Source organism: Podarcis muralis, chromosome Z (assembly GCF_964188315.1).
Source record: "Podarcis muralis chromosome Z, rPodMur119.hap1.1, whole genome shotgun sequence".
Taxonomy (NCBI): Eukaryota; Metazoa; Chordata; class Lepidosauria; order Squamata; family Lacertidae; genus Podarcis; species Podarcis muralis.
In genome coordinates this window covers 28,179,844-28,192,503 of record NC_135673.1, presented here as the reverse complement: position 1 = coordinate 28,192,503, position 12,660 = coordinate 28,179,844, and positions in this window count along the sequence as shown.

The following is a 12,660-nucleotide window of genomic DNA, read 5'->3' as shown; positions in this document are numbered from 1 at the left end:
GCTAACTGCAAAAAAGGTTAGAAGGAAAGACTGCAAAAATGGCTAGACCAGTTTACTTCCAGAAAAGGTAGCAGAAATATCAGGAGCTGCTGAGGCTAGGAGCAAGATCAAATGGATCTTTATCGGGGACGGGGCACTTCAGGCCTAGAGGTGAAAAGTGGCCCTTCAGACCTCTATACTTGGTTCTTGGGGGTCTCCTCTAGCCACAACCCTCGCTGCTGACCCTGTTCCACATCCTCCTCAAGTGAAAATCTTTCCTGGATGGTAGATGGAGACACGTGTGGGTGTGGGTGGGTGTGCACGCAGAAACCTTTGGCTTTTGTGTGGCAGGAAAGTAGCCAACAATACAAAAGTAAGTCACATCCATTGCTGTGCCCACTTTTGCCTCTAGTCATTTATGCCTGGCCCTGCCCACTACTGCCTCCAGAAGGTTGGTCCCAAAGGCAATGCAGCCCTTGGTCTGAAAAAGCTTCCTCACCCCTGAGCTGCATAGAGATGGTGCTCTTGACCCATCACCAGATTTTGGCAGGAGGAGCCTTGGCATTCCCTCCAAATTGACCCCTGTCATGATCATCACCAAGGGAAGGTAAGTGCGCTTGGCACTAAGGAGCTCGAGAGCAGCAGCTTGTGGCATGGTAGAGCTGCACCCCTCACCTGACCTCTTGCCAGTTGATTCACTGCAACTTATCAAGAAGGTGAAGTGGGGAGAAAAGGCAGAGGGAGGTTGGTGTGGTGCAAACACTGGCAGGAGTACCAGATTGGTTCTGCCAAAGCATTTGCACCATGCCCCTGCCCCTATTGGGAAGTCATATGAGCACACACACACCCCGGCAATGCTGTCCATTACTGCTCATTAAGGAGCTGTTAGCTCAACAACGGTCCAGAAGAGACCAAGAAATGTATTTCATTATTGCCTGCTCCTCCTCTTTAATATGAAACTGCCTTATACCACACTGAACCATCTCATTCAGTATTGACTGGCAGTTGTTCTCCAGAGTTTCACAAAACCTGTAGTGAGCTATGGTCCTTTACAAATGGATCTACATTGAACATACGAAGCTGACTTTTTTGTGTCAGACCAGTAATCCATCTAGGTCAGTGTTGCCGACACTAACCAGCAGCTGCTCTCCTGAGTTTCAGGCAGGAGCATTTCCCAACCCAGCTTGAAGATGCTGGGGATTGAGCCTTTTTCTACCTGATCATCAGCTGGATCGTTGTTTGCAGTGGGATCTTCTCCCTCCTCCCAAGGAGACTTTGGGTGATAGAGCCTCCTGGCAACCAAATGGGCACTCCTACACCAACTCTGGGCTTCCCACAAATTCTGCTGCTGCCCTCATTCTTGAGACTTGGCTGATGAAGAGGTGCAACTGGGCATCGAGTAGAACTCTTGGACTGTGGGCAGGTGGGACATTGATGAGGCACTTCTGGCTGCCTTGAGACGATCACAAGTTCTTTCAGGTCCCCAGGTCATCAGTGAAAACCCCTTTCATCCAAGCTCCACCCTCGTCCAAGTCTCACCTTTACCAAATCAGCCTTGAGGTCAACTGGGAAGGCCTGGCAAGGCCTAATTAGGCCTCTGGTCTTGAATGATTGGGATTTCCCCTCACTGTGGTGGTCCCACTCACTGCTGCTCCCTCCCCTTGATAACAGCAGGGTGGGAACAGCACCAGCTAAAAAGAAAAAGCTAATTACAACAATACAAACACAACATGTAGGCTAATAGTAGAGAATATATAACAGAATTAGCCAATCCAAGTTCATATGTACAATATAACAGAGTGGTAGCGAGGACCATCAAGCTGTGTGTTCAGAACAGATATCTAAGGGCAGTCTCACAATAGTCTTTGAAAAGTTTCAACAGAAGATGTCTCAAAAGTTTCAGAAGTAAAGTCTCTCTATAGTCTTTCAAACGTTTCAATGGAAGACATCTCAAAAGCCTCAAAAGGACACTGTTTCCAGAATGATACTACTGTTTCGTAATAATCTTCATCAGCTGGGAATAAGATAGAAGACATACAACTGATGAAGCACTCTGGACAGCTTCCAACATATATAAAAACAAAATAAAACATTAAACATTTTTTAAAAAACACCTTCCGTATACAGGATTGCCTTCCGCTGGCTCAGGGGTCGGATAATTTCATTCCCTCCAACATTTTTCCAATGAAAATAGGGACATCCTAAGGAAAAGCGGGGCATTCTGGGATCAAATCAGAAACTGGGATGGCTTCTCTAAATCAGGGGTGTCCCTGAAAAATAGGGTCTGCCATCAGCAACTTGTCTGACAGTGCATCAATGCCAACCTGCATTACACTTCTGCCATATCCTAGAATAATAACATCCCTTCAATCCATGCCAACACCCTATCACTGGCACAACTTTATACCAGGATCTGGCAGGAGAAATTGCCCTGCCATTGATTTTAAGTTCACAAGGGGAAATCATTTAAAATAACTATCCCCTGAGTCAATGGCTGCCCTGCCCTGCTCATGCAACCGCAAGAGAGCATGGAATGCAGACCACATTCACACTTCACCTTTGTGGCACTGTAGTGCTACTTTAAACAGACATGGCTCCTCCCCCCCCCCCCAAAAAAAAATTTTTATGGGAGCAGAGCTGGTTAAGGGTGCTGAGAGTTGTTAGGAGACGGCTATTCTCCTGAAAGAGTTTCCTGTGAAGTGGGATTGACTGATAAACCACTTGAGAACTGTAGCTCCGTGAGAGGAATAGGGGCATCCTAAGAACTCTCAGCACCCTTAAAGGTAAAGGTAAAGGTACCCCTGCCCGTACGGGCCAGTCTTGCCAGACTCTGGGGTTGTGCGCCCATCTCACTCAAGGGGCCGGGGGCCAGCGCTGTCCGGAGACACCTCCGGGTCACATGGCCAGCGTGACAAAGCTACTCTGGCGAGCCTGCACCAGCGCAGCACACGGAAACGCCATTTACCTTCCCGCTAGAAAGCGGTGCCTATTTATCTACTTGCACCCGGGGGTGCTTTTGAACTGCTAGGTTGGCAGGCGCTGGGACCGAAAGACGGGACCGCACCCCGCCGCGGGGATTCGAACCGCCGACCTTTCGATCGGCAAGCCCTAGGCGCTGAGGCTTTTACCCACAGCGCCACCCACGTCCTTTCTCAGCACCCTTAACCAGCTACAACTCCTATAATTTTGGAGGGGGGAGCCATGACAGTTTTAAGTAGATTCATAGCGCTTTAACTGAGCACCGAATCACAGCTAAGAGTGGGCAGCTGTGACGGTTTTTAGTTTTCTCAGTTTCTAATTTTCCCCATCTTAAGTTTATTTATCTACAGTTCTCTATCAGTCTGAAATTCTTTTAAGTCCTCATGAAAACGTGTCATCATTTTAGTGGAAACTTCTCCTAATAGGCACATTTTTCTCAAGCAGTTTCCACTAACATGTTATCTGTTATTGTCACAAATGCATGCAATTTTATGCACACTTTCCCCTGATGGACTCAGAAGCTAAACCTTGACTCATTGGTAGCTGCTGAGGAATTTCATCTGGGATCAAATCTTGTTCCAGCAGCTTAAGCTCCCCAACTGCAAAAGCTCTTGCAACCAGAAAATGAGAAGCAACCAGGTATTTTTGCCCAAGCTCCAAGCAACTTGCTGTACTTCTTCTCTGTGTAAGGGATTGTGATTTTTGTTGCTGTTATCCGATATGGGTTTTATCTCATTAAAGAGCTTAAAATGCTCAGAAATATTAACAAAATTATCAAAAAGCTACAGTTCAATGATGCACCAGGGATCATGTGTAAAACTAATGTTAGAAATGGAGACAAAGTTAGTAAGGCATTCTGAGTGAATACTTTTAGGGTGAAAACCTGCTGGCTTCTGCAGGCAGTACTGTGCTCTGTCTGGTTGCTAGATGGCACTGCAGTGTAACTGGAATTGTGTTTTATTTATCCCCAAGGGCAGTCAGGTTTTCTAAGGATTGCCCTTTGTTCCAGTTCAGTGATAAAATTCAAGGGAAGTGCTGGGACAAACAAAAAAACAAAAACCCTGCTTGGACACTGAGTTTTAAAGTGTGGACCTGTACTTGAAAAGCATGGTGCAAAAGGAAGTCTGAATGAGCCCTGCATGGTGTTTGCACCTCAAATATTAATTGTATTGGTTTGTACTGTATTCAGAGAGACTACATCCATGAAAGCAGGATATTTCTGACTGATAGCCATTCAGGACTGGATAACATCTTGGAACAAGAAGTAACGTTAGCTTGGAACATCTATCCATGTTTCAGTGTTGGATAACCAACATCCTTTGTGGCGACTGTGCCAACTATTTCAGAAGGACATGTGAAAAGCATAGAAACCAGTTAGTCTGTTCAGAATATGCCAAAATTCTCAGTTAAAACTTTCTTAGACTTTGGCTCAGTGTTGTCCCAGCTACGATATACATTTAAAGCACCATCATTTAGAAGAGTTGTGGCTCCCCACCACCCAAAATATCTAGGAACTGTGGTTTGTTAAGGATGCCAAGACATGCTAGGACACTCTCGTACCCTGTCACAGAGCTGCTATTCCCAGAGCAGTTTAACAGTCAATCCCTCTTCTCAGGGCACTCTAGGAATCAGAACTCTGTGAGGGGAAAAGGGATCTCCTAACAATTCCCAGAATCCTTTAAAAACCACAGGTGGGGCCAAAAGTTGCCTTTATACTCAGCCTTCAGATGGAGTGTTGGAGGAAATTTGCAGAAGGGGAGTGCATATGTGTGCTGTCAATCAATTAAAGACTGTAGCTTCCCACTTTTTATCAATCACTTGGTTAATGTTAGCTAGATTCATCTATTTCCCAAACCTCAGGATAATCACAGGTCTTTTAAGAATATTAGAAAATGGACATTGTTTCTCTCTAGGGTGGCATAATTCACAATGTTGACAAATATAAGCTACAACCCATCATTAGAATAATAATTCCCAGCTTTTTTTGTGTTTGTCATGTTTTTATCCCACCTTTCTTTCAAGGTGGTGTGCATAGTTCTCCTCTTCCCCATTTTTACCTTCGCAACAACCCTGTTAGGTAGGATAGGCTGGCCCAGGATCACTCAGTGAGCTTTATGACTGAGTGCAGGATTTGAACAGGGTCCAGCACTCCAACCAGTGGCCAGTACTATTGTCCCCATACCTATGGGTGGGCGATCTGTGGGCACCCAGGTATTACACATCACATCACATTATTGTCCATGCTGAGGCTGATGGGAGGTGGAGTCCAGCAACATCTGCAGGTGCACAGATTCCTTAATCTTGCCACACACACATTTTTCCTACTCCCTGTGCTAAACCTGGTGGCTTCTCCTTCTGGTTTGTGCAGATAGCACTATGGCTTCCCACTTTCTAGTGAAATAAAACACCCCCATACACAGGCAACTAAAGGTTGCAATTCTGACATGTCAGTGCATATTTTCAACTGTTTACAGTGGAACATCGGGTTACGTACCGTCCTCCTTACGAACGCTTCAGATAACGAGCTCCGCTAACCTGGAAGTAGATGCTGCTGGTTGCAAACTTTGCCCTGGGATGTGAGCGGAAGTCACGTGCTGGTGGCGCAGCAGGCCCCATTAGTGAAAGCGTGCCTCATGTTAAGAACAGTTTCGAGTTAAGAACGGACCTCCGGAATGAATTAAGTTCATAACCAGAGGTACTGGTGGATTTGACCTTGTTTCCTTTTGTTTGCCTATGATACTCTAAGGGTGCCTTCATAGTGCCATTATCCTGCTGGAGGGATTCAGTTTGAGGTCTGCAAGAGTGAACTGGGTTAGAGGGCTCAATTGCACTAGCACAAGAGTGTGGGCTAGTCTTTAACCTGGTCCGAGTGCACGGGAGAGCTTAGTGCAGGAGACTCTCTCACACACCCAAACCTACTCAGTTTAGCTGGGCTTTCAAAGCACATAAGCAGGCAGCAAGGCACAGCTAGCAGCCAGTTTCTCCCCCTTCATTTCATCAGCTGCTCTACAGAATAGGGGTCTTAGCAGTGCCTTGCTGCCTGCTATGTGCTTTGAAGATGTGACTTTGGGACTTCAAAGAACAAAAAACCCTGCCAGTCAGCTTCCTCCTCCTTAGCATGGAGGAAGAGGATGGGGAGGAAACTAGAAATAGTCAGCTCCACCTGTCAATGGTTTTGGCTCCACCTACTGTTGGCCTCCTTGTCTTCTGCCCTGCCAGTCCCAATAGAACTTCTGAGGAAGATATGCATGAGATTACTATATATACCTGAAGAAGCATCTCCACAATCAACATTCAGCCCTGACACTGAGATCCAGAACCGAGGGCCTTCTGGCAGTTCCCTCACTGCGAGAAGAGAGGTTACAGGGAACCAGACTGAGGGCCTTCTCAGTAGTGGCTCCCACCCTGTGGAACGCCCTGTTGTCAGATGTCAAGGAAATAAACAACAAAACATCTGAAGGCAGCCCTGTATAGGGAAGTTTTTAATGTTTGATGTTTTAATGTTTAATGTGTTTGTTTTAATTTGCTGGAAGCTGCACAGAGGGCAACCCATTCAGATGGGCAGCATATAATTTTTTGTTGTTGTTTTGTTGTCGTTCCCCAACTGACATAAAAGACTGCTGCTTAATTAGGTTTTTGATGCTGTGCTGATCATTTTTCAGTCTGAGAAATGTCATGACCATTACTCACATGTTGGTTTCAGCCTGACGTTGTGAAAATGACACCTGATATCGGAAAACAGCTTTTTTTTTTTTTTTTTTTGCATAGCAGCACACTAGACTTCATGTCCCAACCCTTTTATCAAAAGTTCCACTTTTTTATATAAATTTTGTATCACTCAATATTTTAAAAAAGTTTATTTTAGACTATCATGTAACCTGTATACTGTATGTGTCTGTCTCATTGCCTCTGATCCAAAAGGTTTAAAGAAAAAACACACACAAAAAACCTAACCTATGGTGTGAGACCAGGGCTCAGCAATTTTTTTCAGCAGGAGTCCACTGTCCTTCAGATCTTGTGGTGGGCTGGAGTATATTTTTGGGGGGAGGGGATAAATGAATTCCTATGCCCCACAAATAACCCAGAGATGCATTTGAAATAAAAGGACACATTCTCCTTATGTAAAAACACCAGGCAGGCCCCAGTAATAACCCAGAGATGCATTTTAAATAAAGGGACACATTCTACTCATGCAAAAACATGCTGATTCCTGGACTATCCGTGGGCTGGACTGAGAAGGTGATTGGGCCGGGTCCGGCCCCCGGGCCTTAGTTTGCCTACCCAAGGTTTGCGTGATAAGCTCCCCTGAATCCTCCATTTTTTAAAACACACACAAACCCTTCAAGAAAAGGGAGTTATCTGATGTTTCCCAATATGACCTTGGTTGAAAATGAAAGAAAACAGAAACTAAGCTTCCCCCACAAAATGTTGCTTTTCATTGAAACTCAAGAGTCTCAACGGACAAATATAGCAAATTTTCATTTCTATCTCACCAACTGTATTTTCTTATATGTGTCAGAAGTCTTTTTGGATAGTCCTGCTCCACACAAGCCTTGACTGCAAGATTTCAAGTTGGCAAAATATTAAATAGGATTGGAGGCAGGCCAGAATAGCCAGCAATTCCCTGATTAATACAGAAGATGAATACGGTGCTTAGAATGCCCTTTTCTTCCTACCACCATTTTAGGTTCATGGGCACATTTTTATTTTTAAGTGAGTGTCATAGGTGGCACCAAATCTGGTTACTTCTCTCTCTGCTTTTCCCCAGATCAGATCTCCACATAGAGAGAGAAGAAAGTGTGTGCTTTCTTCCTTTCTTTGCTTTACCAAGGCATTTGTATCCTGTTGCAGCAGCATTGGGTTGTTTGTTGGCACCAGGGTGTGAGCCCGTGCACACACTGGGTGGGTACTGGGCATGAGGGTGAACAGAACTCACCATGCCCACCATGCCAGCCCAGCCCTAGCCACCAGAGCCAAGCAGGGCCACACTGTGCTGCCTGCCTGCCCGTGCAGGAGAGAACCCAGCCAGCCAATGAGTCCCTTGGCAAGTGAATCCCCCTGCTGCTGCCCGATGCTGGCCAGGTGGCCATTCAGCAAGGAGGGCGGGGATGCAGCAGTGATGTCAGGCTGGGCACCAGGGCGTAGGGACCGCGGCAGCAGGCAGGGCGTGATGGGGCTCCTCGGGGGGGGGGGGGCGTGCCTAGTTCATGCCCCATCATAATTTTGTGCCCAGGGCTATGCCTGCCCCATGCCCCTCAATGCTATGCCCCTGTCTTGTAGAGCAGTGGTTCCCAATTAGCTAAGTACTGAGACCCTTGTTTTTCAAAAACCAAGCCATGGACCCCCTGCTTTTGAAAAGTTTGATATTTCTGTGGTCATTTTTGTTATGTGCCATGGACTCCATGGGTGGATTACGTGGACTTCCTGGGGTCCCTGGACCACCAATTGGGAACCAATTCTGTAGAGCAACTATCAGCCTTAAAAAGCACACAGATTTGAAAGGAAGTGGGAAAGCATCTTACTCCTGCTCCGTACTTTGCTAGGGAGAAAAAAGTAAACCATATTTGCGTGTCGAGGACCCCCAGGACACCCTCAAATAAAGACACAGTTCACACAAAATTTTTGTTTTGGTTTTTTGGCCACAACTTTATTGATTACAGAATGTGAGTGGTTGCTTAGGCGTTGGTTAGCGACTATCTGTTCCCACTTAGAGGTAGGAACAGAACTGACAACCGCAAGCCTGTGAAAGTCAGTAAGGGTAAATATTTTGGGGGGAGAGAATAGGGCTGGGCACCAGGCTCTCTCCTCTCCCCAAATGTTCCCAGGGGCTCTTGCGTGGCCCTAGCCCCTTGCCAGGGGTTCAGAAAAGAGCATGTTGAGCCCCTAGATTCCTTTAACGGAATTCCCTTGCAGCAGCAGCATTGGAGGGGCAGGCATTGCCAATCCATGCCCCTCAACCAACCAAACCATAAACCAATGCCTAACCACAACCTTACAAGTTGTGACGATTTGCTACGCAGTAGGCAAAAAACCAAATGGCACCAGCCAATCAGCCAAATGGTAAAAATTCCTACCAGGCCCCTGCCCCAAAGCAGACAACCCCATGACAGGCATAGCAAGGTCAGCACGAACAAGCCTAAATATAGGGAGGGTGGGCAGGTGATCCAATGCGTGCAGCAAAAAGAGGAAGCTCAATGCTGCACACAGGGAATAAATAGCACCCCAACAGTCAATCAACTTTGCAACATTGAATTCTCCCCAGCAACAATTGGAGGTGCCCTATCAAATTTGTGGCCAGCCATACTAACCCGCCCAGCAACAGGGGGATGTCATGGTTTCCCCCACCACAACACGTGCTCTCCATGAAGGAGAACCCACTTTGCCATGTCATTGGGGGGGGGGGGTATTTTCCACTGCTTTACATATTCCAATACCAGCTTATTACAAAACTCTGTGGTGAAGAAATAGTGTCCATCCTTTCTTCTTTTGTGTTGCGTCTATTAAAGTCTGAAAGCAGGCGCTATCTTATCACCAAGATTTCTACGTCATTCCTAGCTTGTTAGCCACCCAGGAACTGACCAGACCCTGACCCTCTTAGCAGCAGGAACTGGAGAAATAATATTTCTATGCTTGCTCTGTTTCTCCAAGAGGTTTAATGGGTCAAGCAGTACCCGGTTTGGCTTCACTTGCAATGAAGAGGATCAGTGCAGGTTTATTGCCTTTTGCTGATATTTGTGCTTATTTACAAATCTGGGTGTTGAGTATTAGTGGAGGCACATCATTAAACTCTTGCTTTGTTTCATTTATATACCACAGTTCCTCATAAGAACTCAAAGTGTTGTACATGGTTCTGCCCCTCTCCATTTTATCCTCTCAACCACCCCAGAAGAAAGCTGAGGTTGAGAGTCACTGAGTGGCCCACTAGCCTTTGTGGCTGAGTGGCAATTTGAACCCCCGTCTCCAAACTCCTAAATCCTCATCCAACACTCTATCCACTACACCAAACTGGCTCTCCAATTTCTGGAAGAACAAATCCCAACATTGTGAGGGACACCTGGATTCACTCCTCTCTGAGTGAGCAAGCGCAACCTCCCCCCGCCCAATTCCAGCCCTTCTTCTCTATGGATAGAAGAGGTACCCCATGAGTTCTAGGCTTCCTGCCACAACCTGCGCTCTGTCACACTGGTTAAGTGAGGTCTCTGAAATTAGATGGACAGCCTGTCCCAAAGCCAGGCTGCATGTTCTCAATAGTGATGTGCCAAGGACCTCACCTGTTGCCCAAGAATTCTCAAAGGTTATAAACAGAGGATCTGAGACTACATCCGCAAGCTCCTTTAGTACCCTTGGAAGTCGCTTTGTGTTCTCTTTACCACCTCTTTTCCTGTCTTGGGCTGCAGCTTTCATCGTTTATTATGTTATCACCAGGTTGGGCATTGCTTTCTTTTTTGGCGAAAACAGAGGCAAAGTAGGTGTTGAGCGGTTCCGCCTTCTCTCTGTCTCCCAATAGCATTTCTCCATCTTCTCCGCACAAAGCACTTACCACTTGCTTGTTTTTCCTTTTGCTTTGAACATAGCTGAAGAAATCTTTATTATTATTTTTAACTTCTCTTGCAAGCCTGAGCTCATTCCTGAGTTTTGGCCCGTCTGACCTTCTGCCTACAACTGTTGGATACTCATGGATATTCCTTTGAGATTCCCACTTTCCTCCAACTTTTATACATGCCTTTCTTAAATCTCAGCTCATCTGTAAGCTCTTTATGCAGCCACACTAGTTTCTTTAGATGCCTCCCACTTTTCTTTCATATTGGAATTGTCTGCATTTGGGCCTTCAATATTCCATCTTTAAGAAATTCCAAGCCATCATGGATTCCCTTCTCTTTGAGTATTTCTGACCATGGGATCTCACCCAGTAACTCCTTTTAAGGTTTATGAAATTGGCCTTCTTAAAGTCCGGAGTGCCTGTCTGACTATACGCAGATTTCCCTTGCCTCTGTATCATTAAACCCAGGAGGACATGATCACTTCCTCCCAAGGTTCCCAGTACTTCCATTTCATTGATCAGTTCCCCCCTGTTGGTGAGGTCCAGGTCCAAGACAGATGACCCCCTTGTTGCTTCTTCTACCTTCTGGGAAATGAACTTGTTCTCAAGGCAATAGAAGAATTTGTTGGACCTTACATTCTTGGCAGAGTTTGAGTTCCAACAGATATCGGGAAAACTGAAGTCTCTCATGACTATTATATCTCTCCTTTTTGCATGCTTGGTAATCTGCTCTAGGAAGGCCTCAGCCAAGTCTTCAGTCTGGCTTGGTGGTCTAAAGCAGACACCCACAGTAAGGTCATTGTTATTTCTCCTACAGTTTTTACTCATATATCCTCAATCTGCTTTCTGTGCTCCGGGGTCATGGATTTCTTCATAAGCGTACGCATCCTTTACATGTAATGCTACTCCTCCTACCTTCCTGTTTGGTCTATTCCTTTTGAACAGGTTATAGCCCTCAATTCCTGCATTCCATTCATGAGTCTCATCCCACTTTTTTAATAAAAAAAACCAACAACCCTGAGATTGGAAGTTGTTGTGCAAGTAGAAGCCTTTTGCAAGTCTTATAATTCTCATACTCTTGTTGCATGCCACCTCAGCCTCCCAGTGGTATGAGATTCCAGGGGTTCCAGGCACTTACCCAGGGGTTGATTTCCTTGGAATGAGGGGAAGTGGAGACTGTGGTAGAATACATGGTCTATTTACACATTTATATACAACCAAAGCCTATGAAGAAGGGGGCTCATGACATTAAGCCCCAGAAGGTTTCTCCTCCCATAATAACAGCCTTAGAATCAAGCAGAAATCAAATATGGCTCATTCCCTCTAGCAGGCTTCAAACTCACACCAAATTTATCTCTTTCTCACTACCAGCCAAGTGAGGGAGAGGGTCCACCCAATTGCCCTCTGGCCCAGAGCAACCTCCTTTGTTATATTAAATACTTAAGGCCATTAACTCGCCAAGAAAGATGCCTGGCTTGTTCAACAATGGAATGCTCCAGGGGTGCCAAGTATGGCAGCCATGGGGGACAGGGCCTCCAAATAATTCTAATTTAGAGGGCCGCACCCCAACTTCTGTGGCAGCCGCCCATGACACGCAGCCCCAAGCCCCCTCTATCACAGAGGCAAGGTGACACACGTGGAATGCTTCATTAGATTTTAACCCTTGCTGGAGCCAGGACTCCAGGTATTAGAAAGGACTCTTGAGAGCCAGCGTGGTGTAGTGGTTAAAAGCGGTGGGCTCATAATCTGGTGAACTGGGTTCGCGTCTCCGCTCCTCCACATGCAGCTGCTGGGTGACCTTGGGCCAGTCACACTTCTTTGAAGTCTCTCAGCCCCACTCACCTCACAGAGTGTTTGTTGTGGGGGAGGAAGGGAAAGGAGAATGTTAGCCGCTTTGAGACTCCTGAGGGTAGTGATAAAGCGGGATATAAAATCCAAAATCCAAACACACACTCAGGCCTCATACAGGCTAACCCCCCAAACTCAGAACACTATGGTATGTGGAATGAAACTGTGCACTTACCGGTACTTGGTTATTAAATGCCTGCTGGTGGAATTAGAGGCCATGATTAGGCTACATGAATCTGGGAAGAAACTTCTGTAGATTATGGTTTACTGGTGTTTCCCTGGAGGACATGACTACTAACTCATAACAACTGCCT